Genomic DNA, 12689 nt, shown 5'->3' on the forward strand with positions numbered 1-12689 from the left:
ATGGGGGAAGGGGAGGCAAGGCCCCCTCGCAGATCTTCTAGGGCAGCTCATGGGCGTCTCTGTGGGGTTCTGCCTGGCTTGAGTTGTTCCCCCACCCCTGGGGAATCTTACTCGTCATTGGCTACAAACTCTCCTTTTGGAGACCAAACAGAGAGACACAGGATGTAACAAACGCAGTCCCAGAGAAGCACAGTCCTACAGACTCTTCTTTCCTTAAGGAAAGGTGCAGGAGGACAAATGGCTAGGCTATTGTGTGACTACAGAAAAACTCAGAGGCAGGAGAGAACAAAGATTGTGAAGAAAACAGAAGTGTATCCATTCTCTTTTGGTTGGTCTTAATTCTATACCCAGTTTATTAATTAGCAACAGACCTGTAATAGCTGTTCCATAAATATAGTACAATTGAAAGGAATTACGTTGCTCAGTGGACTAAACTTCTCCTCTGTCTTTATATTCTGCACTTTAAAAAAATTCTCTTTCAATTTCTTTTCCTTCTCCCTAAATTCAAATTAGTAGATACTTTGAAGTTAAAAAATAAAAAGCCATCCTAAATTCTCTCCCCATGCTGCTTTTCATTTTTTCTCTCTATTCCTGTCCTCTCCTTGTTCCTTTTTTCCCCTTTATGTTCCTTCCCTTCCTTCTTTTTCTTTCTTTTTCTTTGTCAGTAGAGTACTGCTCATACCGTGTTTCCCAAAAATAAGACCGGGTCTTATAGTAACAACTGTGTAAAATAAATGCTTGTAGGAAGCACTAAATATTCTCAAAAGAAGAATCTTTGTTAAACTTTTTACTGTCTTCTTTCCATCTGACATCCATCCATCTCTCCCACTAATCCTAACCCTTACAAAAAAATAAAACAAACAAAAAAAGCAAATGTAAAAGGAATGCAAATCAGAGGGAGTAAAGCTTATACTTATTAAATGTTCAGTAAATGCGCAACAGTTTTGTTCATTACCACCCTTTTTTTTCTTTGTTTGTATACTTGCTTATTTGTTTACTAAAAAGCAGAACATCCTGGGAATGAGTGTTAAGTAAAATCATAAATAAAAATGTGCACTTTGGCTGGCCCAGTGGCTCAGGTGGTTGGAGCACCGTGCTCCTAACACCACCAGTTGGATTCCCACATGGCACAGTGAGCTGCGCCCTCTACAGCTAAGATTGTGAACAACAGCTCTCCCTGAAGCTGGGCTGCCCTGAGCAGCCAGAGGTTGGCATGAGCTGCCATGGGCTGCTGTGGGCTGCTGCTGGCTGCTGTGGGCTACTCTGTGTCATCATGAGAGGTCGGTGACCAGTGTGAGTGGCCAGCAGCCAGTGTGAGCTGCTGTGTGCTGCTGTAGGCTACCATGTACTGCCATGAATGGCCTGAGGCCAGCCAGAGTGGCCAGCATGCAGTGAGAGCTGACCTGAGCTGCTACCTGCTCTGAGCCGCCAAGGGCCCCCGACTGCCGCGGAGGGGGGGGAGGGACCCAAGGCTCATAATACCAGCATGGACCAGGGAGCTGTGTCCTACACAACTAGACTGAGAAACAATGGCTTAAACTGGAGTGGAGGGTGGTGGGGCGAAGGCAGAACAATAATTGTGCGCTTAATGAACATTTAATGAGTGTAGGTTTTGCTTCCTTCCACTTGCATCATTTTTGCATTTTCTTCTCTTCCTTTTTTTTTGCTTTATTTTTGCATGTTTCTTAATAAACACAGGAGACATTTCATCCAATATGTATAAAAACTGGAATAGGATTTCTCAGTCATAGGACCCATGTAACAGATGTCCAGATGCCTGAGGACCACTTGGAAGGGGCTATACATCAAATTTAAACATTCGTTTTGAGATTAGATTCTGTCTAAAAACATATCAAAACTCGTGTTGTACATTCCTTGGTGGGTGGGGGGAAGTCTGTGTCTTGTCTTGATGGAAATAAAGGGGAAATATTTGTTCACACTGATGTCAGGATAGCTGAGGGCCTTGCCCTGTAGTAGAAATGCATTCCAGGAAAAAATGATGGAGTCAGACAGAAAAGGAAGTGAGAGATTAAAAGTAGGAGAGCTGTGGCAGCCACAATAGTCAATTTCCTCTACCATTAGGTTTTGTAATATTTCTCCAGTATCATAATTTATAAAACATATTTAAAGTTTAGAGGGAAGCCTTGCAAGTATTATGTTTATTTGCCCAACTGTTCAAATGTAATTGGCAAAATGCGCCACATTGTCCCTGAAATAAATACGAAAGTCTGCCAAAGGCACAACTTTGTCATCTTTTAAAGCAGCTTCAGAGACTTCTTTGAGAGTTCTTCCTCAAATCCCAGGAATAGTTCATTACTTACTTCCTAATTGTATCTTGTACCTCCTGCCTCTGTTTGCTGATGATTCTGACTGAACTGTAGTGGATTGGTGTACTTATACCCCTCCCCATGTTACCGTAAGTTCTTGAGGATAGGAACTGCTTCTCATTTATTTCTGTATTCCTAATACTTAACACAATGCCGTCCATATAAAAGATACCCCAAAACTGCTTAGATAATTTATTAATACGTTAATTATGAATGAAAGGCTCACAGCAAAAGTCAAAATGAAAAGTCAAAAAGTTCACAAATCATGCATATGTTTCTAAATTCCCAGATCTTACATGTGATATTGACCAATTCTCCTAATAACTGAATTTTAAAGAAGTTTCATTTTCTCAGAAAAAGATTAAAGCTGTCATCTTAAGTCTTTCTAATAAGAGAGTAAATCAAAGACTTACATATTCAAAATCCTCATCCTATGTCTGTGGAATAGCCAAACTAAGATTCTAGAATCAGGGAGTTTTCTGACAACGCATGCAATAGTCCAGTTTTATTTTGCAGATTACATTTTAAAGGCCAATGCATTAATGAGAAGGAATAGGTAAATTAAAGAGCAACTGAGTGAAAGAAGGAGGGAAAAGGAGGGGAAGGAAGGATTAAAAGGAAAGGGGGGTGAGGGAGGGAAAGGAAAAAAAAGGAAGAAAGAAGGAAGAGACAGAGTAAATGCACTAAATGGAGAGAGGAGCTGTGAACATCAGAAAAAATAAATTCCCCCCCCACACACACACACATAACAGTCATTTGTTATATGGCTAAATACATAGAAGGGTCAGATAAAGACCAGCTTTATAAATCTGACTTCCAGGAATCAGAGACTTGGAAGTAAACTTAAATTCAATGTAATCCAAACTTGGATACAAAAGCTGACAGTAAGTCTAAGTAACAATCTGTCTGATAACTTTACATTTGTCTCCCTATGTGTCATGCTTCTCCATGACTAATCAGACAAGATAATACATGATCCTTGTTATCTCCAACTGATATAATCATTCTTTCAATTGAACATTCATTTATCACGTGTCTGGGTCAAATTCTTCAGAATGCCCGAACTACGAGAGTAAATTTGGAGATACTATTTAAAAGAGAAATTTAGAAATAATGACCAATTAGTTATTTAAAAGTAGAAAAGAAGGAAGAAATAAGGAAATGAATGAAGGATATAATTTGATAGAGGAGATGACCCCTTAATTCTATAAGGAATAAAGAAGTTGTAGAGTCATTATGCAGAAAAAAAATGTTTACCTTAGAAAAAGCCCATAGAAAAATTCACAAAGAGTGGAATGTGAAATGATTTGGACAAGGAGGAAACTCCAGGAACAGAATAAACAACTGTGCAGTCATGAATAGATTAGAGTCTACATGGAAAATGGCAGAGTTAATTTTTTTAATTGAAGTAAAAATTGTGTGAAAGCTAGGAATGAAAAATGAAAAATAATGTCGTGAGTAGATAGGTTGCGGCCCATTTGTGGAAGGCTGTCGGTCTTGTGAAAAGTTGACATAAGTGGAGCCATTTTAAAATAGAGCTAGAGCAGCATTTCCAGAGGAAGAGCCTTGCACATCTTATTCCTTGAAGCTTTGAAATATTTGAACTGGGCAAAATAACCTTTGAACTCGGCCAAACCAACATTGTCTTACAAACAACTCTGTGAAGCTAACAGGAAAGCAGACATCCCTACCAGCAGGACTGATGATTATGGGCACTTTTTAGACTCACTAACCAGCCTTGTATAGTTAAAGAGTAACCTAGCTTGTTAGTACCAATAGAAATTCTTTTCTTCTATTCATCTAATGATTTCATTTTCTCATCCAACTCCTTTTCCTTTAACTCATAATTGAGGCATAATTTGGGTTTCTGCCAGAATCTATGTCCCCAAGTTGCAATTCTTTTTGACCCCAAATAAATGCCTGTTGCCTCTCACTTTGGCTTTTTATTTTCTGGTTAACAGTCTGCAGCTAAGTTGTTTAGTTTATTCTGTTGGTGATGAAAAGCCATGTTTCTACAAACCATTTAATTAAAGTATTTTTTTTATGTTTCAATAAAGTATTCCATTTTTATTATAGAAAATGTGGAAAATAAAAAAAGGTAGAAATAAGAAAATAATCATTTATAGTCATGCCATAAGAAGAAAAACATTATTAACACTACATTGTACTTTCTTCTAATTTTTAAATACCTGTATAATCTTTTTTACATCGTGATGATCATGGGAAATTTATAAAATTGTATCTATATTTTTCCATTATTCAGAATCTCACGGTTCTAAATTAGACCATACATGCTAATTTAATGCCTGTTTGCCCCAGAAACTTTCAAACAATGTGCTTCCCCGAAAATAAGACCTAGCCAGACAATCAGCTCTAATGCATATTTTGAAGCAAAATAAATATATGATCCAGTATTATATTATATTACATTACATTATATTATATTATATAAAAAACCCGGTCTTATAGAAAATAAGATGGGTCTTATATTAATTTTTGTTCCAAAAGACGCATTAGAGCTGATTGTCCAGCTAGGTCTTATTTTCGGGGAAACATGGCATTTTACTTGGGAGGTGAACTGGAATAGAGAAGGGAATTAGGAACAGATAGTATTTGCACGTGGATGGCTCAGTCTTTCTTTATTTATAAAAGTTCAATGACTCACATCACTCAACGTGAGTGGTAAAAACGTTGAAATCTGTCGTTCCCATTTCTTGGCAATAGCTATAGCCTTTATGTGGCTCTAGGCAACTCTGATTTTATGGAAGAAAGGAAAGCACTTTATAACATTCTTGGCATAAGTATTCCAATTGTGCAAACAGAATAACAATAGTTAAAACTGTTAGTGGTACTTCAAGTGGCAGTATATTCCATTTGATTGTACGGCAAAAAGTTTTGCTTGAGAAACACTTTTTCTTATATGAGGATTAGAGTGGAAGCTGAAGGTGCAAGAAACAGCATGGACCCAGCATAACCTCAGACTGGCAAACCCACCTGACAAGCTATCGTTCAGTTAGAAAACTGACTTTGTCAAACAAACTGAGGAAAGGCAGCTCTGTTCATCTTTGTATAGCCTGACCTCCGCATTCTGCAAATATTCATTTTGAGTCAGTTGGCAACTGTACGTCTTCATGTAATTTTTTCCAAGGTGTTTCAGGAGAAATGTACTGATTTGCAATTATAAAAGGTGCTCAGTGTGGTTACCATCAACGTCCAAACACTTTTGATTATGGCAAACTGCTGATTGAACAATGTTGACCATCTCTTAAAATGGGTATACTTTTTTTGTCCCGTCAGTGTGTGTGTGTGTGTTCATTTTCATACATGTTCCTATTATGTATATAGTTTTGTGTTTTAAGTTTAAGTCTGTGATCCATTTTAAGTTAATTTTTGGTGAAGCGTGAAAGATCTGTGTCTCAATTCATTTTTTAAGTTATTTTTTTTATTTTTCAATTACAGTTGACATTCAATATTGTCTTAGCATCAGGTGTACAGCATAGTGGTTAGACATTTATATGACTTACAGAGTGATCCCCCGATAAGTGTTGTACTCACCTAGCACCATTGTAGTTATTATAATATTATTTACTATTTATTATTTATTATTTACTATATTCTCCACACTGTCCTTTACATCCCGTGATTATTTGTAACTGCCAATTTGTACTTCTTCATCCCTTCACCTTTTTCACTCAGCCCCCCAAACCCTTTCCCATCTGACAGCCATCAGTTTGTTCTCTGTATCTGTGAGTCTGTTTCTGTTTTGTCTGTTCATTTATTTTGTTTTTTAGATTCCACATATATCAATTCAGTTTTTGGGTTTTTTTTTCATTTCTTTTTGTTTACATGTGGATATCAAATTATTCCAGCACCATTTGTTGAGAATACTATCTTTGCTTCATTGTGCTGTTTTCACCCTTGTCAAAGACCAGTTGGCTCTTTATGTGGGTCTACTTCTGGGCTCTCTGTTCTGTTCCACTGATCTATTTGTCTATTCTTTTCCCAATACCACACTGACTTGATCACAGTAGCTTTATAGTAAGTTCCATAGTTGGATAGCATCAATCTTCCAACTTTGTTCTTCTCCTTCAATATTGTTTTGACTATTCTAGATCTTTTGCCTTTCCATATAAACTTCAGAATCAGCTTGTTAACATCCACAAAATAACTTATTGGGGTTTTGATGGAGGTCAGTTGTCTCTTTATACTGAAAATATTGCCATTGAATGTTTTTGGTCAGATGAGTGTAACATCACAACTATGCTTCTATGAGATTTATCTGGTGTCAGTGATTGAGGCAGATTAGAATGTGAAGAGAGTGAAGTTGATTGGTTTAGGGGCTATTATAATCATCCAAGTGAGCTGTAAGAGGAACCTGAAAGACTGCGAATATAAATAGAACAAATTGAGAAAGAAAGGAGATGATACAGACAGAAAAAAAAGAATAAAAAAAACAGGGAGGATGAAAAACTCATGGCATGGCATTGAATCTTGTAAATTGGAGAACTGAAACTAGGTACTCTGCAGTTAAAGTTGTATTCCTTTCATGGTGACTTGGCAGATCTTTGCCTTGTATGGAACAAAGACCAACCAAATGGGAACAAGCAACAGTAATTTATTCAGAGCTTGCTATTGCAAGAGAGTCAGTCACCATCACTGTGTTTTTCAGACTCAACAGCAAGCAGAGAAGTGGGAAACTTTGTAGTGGAAAAAAGGGAAGACTTCATGTACAAGGTCTGACAATTACATTTGCGAACTTGCCACCATGTGCTTAAATTGGCAACACTATACAAAGAGTAAGTCATAACCTTGGTGTATCAGTGTCTCATAGCTGTGTTTGTGTTGACTTCAGGTGGTGTCTAGGTGAGTGGCATTCATTATTGTTGCTGCATGTTTTTGTGTGCTGTCGCAAGAATGTCTGAGCTTGAATTAGAGCAATGAACAAACATTAAATTTCTTGTTATACTTGACAAGAGTGGAAGTGAAATCAGTAGATGTTAGTCCAAGATAATGGGGATAATGCCTTGAAGAAAACAGGAGTGTATAATGGATTAAACATTTTTCTGAGGGGAGAAAATACATCACCGCTGAAGAGACATGAGGACAGCCAGTAATGAGCAGAACTGAAAAAACATTGCAAAAATTCATCGAATTGGGGGTCAAAATCGTCGGCTCACTGTGAGAAGCATAGCAGATCAAGTAAACATCAATAGAGAAACAGTTAGGAAAATCTTAACTGAAAATCTTGGCATGAGAAAGGTTTGTGCAACAATGGTCCCTGTCGTGTCCATCATGAGGAGGGTTGTGGGGAGTGAGGAGCGTGGCTCAGGGTTAAGAAAAGACTGTACCCATGAATAGAGTTAAAGTGCGGAGGCCAAGGGACCGGCAGCCTCAAAGAGTGGGCTGTGGTGCCTAATCGGGCCAATGTATTAGCTTTTAATAGTTAGGGGGGAAGCAAAGGAGATAAAGCTTGTTAATCTCAAGATCTGTGAATTCTATACACCATAATAGGAAACTGATTCAAGCCAATCACCCTTGCCTATAGGCAGCTGCACCATAAGTCTCAACTTCCCCAAGGGACAAAACCTATATGCATATGAATAGATGGAGAGCACATCATTAAATCACTTCCCTTGCAGATTGTGGGAAGGAATGCAGCCACAGAGGCAGAGGCTTTTCTTAGCCTGGGGAAGGTGGAGGGCTGTGCCCACCTTATGAACCCCATGGCTTCTCCTGTTAGTCCCCTCTTGACTGCACCTGGCTTGAGTTGTCCCCCACATGGGGAATCTTACTCGTCATTGACTGACCAGCCATCTTTTGGGGGCCAAACTGGGAGACATAAGTTGCAAACGAAAAGGTTAAGTAAAGTCCCTGAAAAGCATCCATCTCATAGACTCTCCTTTCTTTGGGGGCAAGTACCAGGAGACAAACGCGGTTAAGCTGCTGTGTGGCCACAGTCCTGAAGGAGCTCTTGTGTCACAACAAGGCACCAGTTCACACTGTACTGACAGTGAGGGAATTTTAAGGCAGTAAACAAATCACTGTATTGGAACACCCTCCCTACTCAGCTGATCTGGCCTCCAGTAACTTCTTTCTTTATCTGAAGATAAAGGAAGACATTTTGATGACATTCAGGACATCAAGTGTAATACGATGACAGCTCTGATGGCCATTCCTGAGAATGAGTTCCAAAATTGCTGTGAAGGGTGGACTAGGTGCTGGCATTGGTACATAGTTTCCCAAGGTTAGTACTTCGAAGGTGACCGTAGTGATATTCAGCAATGAGGTATGTAGCACTTTTTAGGATGAGTTTGTGAACTTAAATGTCATACCTTAATTGTATTTCCTGATTGGATGCTGTCAGCATGGGGAAACTGAAGGTGGGGTAAATGGAAGTGGGGCAGTCTATGCTATTGATTAGGTGTGCATATTTGACTCTTTTATTGGTCCTCCATTGGAAACAGGGACACAAATCAGAGAAGCTCTTAGCTATTAATTAAGTCTTGGACACTTTGGACTGATTGTCACAGGAGTTATTATTTAGCTTCCTGGATTGTCACTAGTGATAGCAATGTGGCTTCTTGCAAGTCTGACTTATAACAGTCTAGCTTCCTGGGTTGTTCATTGTAGATAAGGGGATTGGTTTCCTGAGCAAGTCACTGCAGGTTGGGGGGTCAAAATTCTATTTTATATGTAGTCTGGCCACTGTTCATTTGTATAATCAGTATTGTTGGGATGGTTTTTTCCTGCGAGCACAGCCTTGGGAGCTTTCCGTCCTCCTCCCTCCTCTGATATCTTATCGGAGCAGTTTTCCTGTGAGCACAGCAGTTAGAGACTTTCCCATCAAAACAGTGTCCAGCGATCACAGCTGTTAGGGACCTCCCTGGCCCCCTGGCCACACTTAACCAATCCTTAGCACCGCAATAGCAATGGCGCAAATCGTCCCCCCAAACCCGGAGGCCTAACTCTATAGAACAAAGGGCCCGACCCCAGTAAGTGCTCAGCCTTTGGGAACAATCCCGCTGAGCCCGCTGGTGTAATAAAGCTGTGTTCTACCTGATCTCTGTGTGCTGCTCGAGTTTTTCGGTCTCCGCCGTTTTCCACAACAGTGTCTCGCTAGAAAAGTTATCTCTATTCTGTGGTTTATGCACCTCTATAATAGATCAAAATTTGGGGTACTTACCTTTAGCTGAATGACATCTTCTTTTGCTATCCACACAATTTTGCTTAAACTCCAGAATTCATAAATGTTTTACTGTGGGGTTAGATCAAATATCTGTAACTAGGAATGCTCATTACCCTGACAAACCTGTGGTAATGGCCTTAGGCACTGCTTTGCCACAACTCTGACACTTCATCTTCTTTTGAATCATGATTTGTTAATGTTGGTATATCATTTGGATGGGTCACATTATGTAAGAATGAAAGAATGAAATTTTGTGTTGTATTCATAGCTAAAATTAGGGTGGATGTATATCAAGGCAGAGCTAACTCACACAAATCCACACAAATGCACAGAGCTGGTGTTTGTTGCCAGCCTATTTTCCATTAAAACTATACTATGAGGAGAATGGAATCAGGGTTCCAAACTTTCCTTATGAACTTTCATTATTTTATATAATTTTAGGCATTAATATCTCGATGTCTTCTCAGAGTGTGTAATGTGATCAAACAGATATATATTCAGAATTATCCTTTAAGAAAGGAGAAAAACACTATATATTGAGCACCTAGTATGTGCCAAACATGTTACATATATTATTTCTAACTTTACGCCTACATTATAAGGTAAAGATCAGTATCCTCACTTCACAGATTGAAAATAGGAGCTCGGAAAAGTTAAAACATTTGTTCAAGTTCACATATACAGTGAGTAGCTGAAATGAGGCAAGTGTTGTACCATGAAAACTAAACCAAACAGAAAAAAGAGTTTGCAATGTCTACAAATTAACTCCAATCCCTGCATTTTATCTGTTTGTAACACCCATCTGTTTATAAACCTAAGCTGGAATCTCAGTTTCTAGAATTTAATTTTCATTTCTGTTTTGAATAGTAGAGAAGTATTCAGGGAAAATTTCCCCAATTAGATATCAGCAATATCCAGGACAAATGTTAGTGTAAATTCAATACAACATACTATCTTTTGGACATCTTCATTTGATACAAAATGAGAAGTTGTTCTTAATGATGGTTCTAGGATTACACAGAAATCCCAGTCATCAAAGAAATACTTAATGATGCTTCCTATGTTGTGCTCACCAAGACAGAAAATAAACTTTTTAGACATCTGAAAACGTTTTTCAATAATAATTAAGACAAAAATACTTACAATCTACAGGTCCGTGACCCATCGGGAAATCCTAAACAAGCTGTTTCTTCAATATTCTTAGTTATTAAAGAAATGTATAACTAACCTGATGTATCCTTTGTCCATTGTTCATCATCATCAAAGTGAGCATCTCCATAAACCTCGGCCCGGGTGGATAGGCATGAGCCGAAACCTTTCTAGATCAAAAGGGAAAAGGGAAAAAGTCTCTGTGATTGAAGAGAGAAAATGTGTTTTTTTGTTGTTTGTTGTTTTTTGTTTGCTTGTTTGTTTTTAATTGGAAAAATAATTAGAATCTCTTTGGAATCCTTTCCAATAAAATACCACCAGCCAAATGGATGCATTTCATGTGTCTTGTTTGTTTGTTTGTTTCTTTTTATTTCTAAGTACAAAAGTGATCATTATGTCAGCCTCTCCTTCATAAATCTTGAAGAATGTAAGTGGAGTCACCTTCTCCCAGACTTTCACAGCTTTCTCAATGACAGAATCAACAGCATCTCTTGGCAAATCCAGTGTATAATCCACAATCCTGTATGAGAGAGAACATTTGAGGAAGATGAGATTTTCTTCTGAGATAGTAATGTACAAAATCTCAGTGTTCTGTGAAAACCTCTTGGGACCCATTACCTGTAGGTAAGGTGAGTTTTCCTCCACCTTGGTGTGCCAGGAAAGGTACTGAAGTGACCAACATCAGGAACTCCACACCTGGGCTTGCTCATCATCTCCAGAGTGTCGGAGTTCAGCTTCCCAGTGATCTTCAACCCCAGGAACTTCTGCATTTCTTGGATTTTTTGACAACAGGACTACTGTCCTGTGTTGTAGCAAAGAGTTTCACATCTTTTGAGAGCTTGTAGTAGTTTTCTAGATATTTCTAATGGGATAATAAATACAGTTTTAAGGTCATTTTTATTATTTTCATCCATTACCCAAATCTCCCAGTTTATTTTATTTTCTACCCAATTTGTTGAAACAAGAATAGTTATCACATTTAATCTGATTTTTTAAAGACTCATTTTTTAAGACTCACATTTAATGATTTTATCTTCATATTAAATGCTAAATTCATTTCAATTTAGTTTGTTAGCCAAGTAAAGGATTTGAAGTTAAAAATTCAGGCCCAGCCTTCTTAAAGAAAAAGAAACCCTCCTTGACATTCTTGTGTGGAGACTTTGGGTGAATATGTATTCCTTTTTCCACTTTGTTAATATAGACCAGGGTTTAGTACTAAAGTGGAATAAATGTTTTTTTTTTAAACATGACAAGTAACGTATGGTCATTATAACATGATGTTATTTGAAGATCAAAATGAGCAGGTTCTTCTTCCCTGATTCTTTTAACTAAAGAAATTCTAAAGCAAGGTAATTTTCATGCATTTTACATTTGTCCTTTACATTTAGCCCCCAAATTGCTGCTACTATTTTATTGTACGACCTTGAGTAATTCTATCCCCTTCCTGTGCCTTTCTTTCCTTCTCTGTGACAATGAAGGGACTTTCCACCTCCAGCACTTGACTATTATCTGATGTTGAATTATGGCAACACAGTAACCTCCAATCAAATCATTCTGTTTGTGTCATAAAACTTCGAAGGCACATTTGTTTCCCCACTTGAGCTGGCCAGTGACTACAGTGGCTGACATCATTAATCACGTACCTGGACAAGATCCCTGTTTGAGTCCTTCCTCTTCTTCGCTGCTCCCTTCAGGGGATAAGTCGAGTAGACTGGCAGATATAACAGCACAAGGATGGTAAGATGCTGCATTCTCATGGTTTTTACTTCAGGAAAACAGCTTCTTTACCTATTGGTTTTTGTGTCTACTCTCTAATGGCTGCCCTTTTATAGGGTGACAATGTTTATCGGTGAACAGCATGACTCATGCATGTGTTTTCTTAATCTGAATGACATCAGGAATGCTCACAAAAATTCAATGTAAAAATGATATAGACTACATCAGCAATTTCCTCCAACCTTCTAACCTTAATGATAAAAGAATGATTAATCTCTAGGAAATGATATTCTGGGTTGGTAAAGAGGAGA

This window comes from Rhinolophus hipposideros (genome assembly GCF_964194185.1).
Source record: "Rhinolophus hipposideros genome assembly, chromosome: 10".
NCBI lineage: Eukaryota > Metazoa > Chordata > Mammalia > Chiroptera > Rhinolophidae > Rhinolophus > Rhinolophus hipposideros.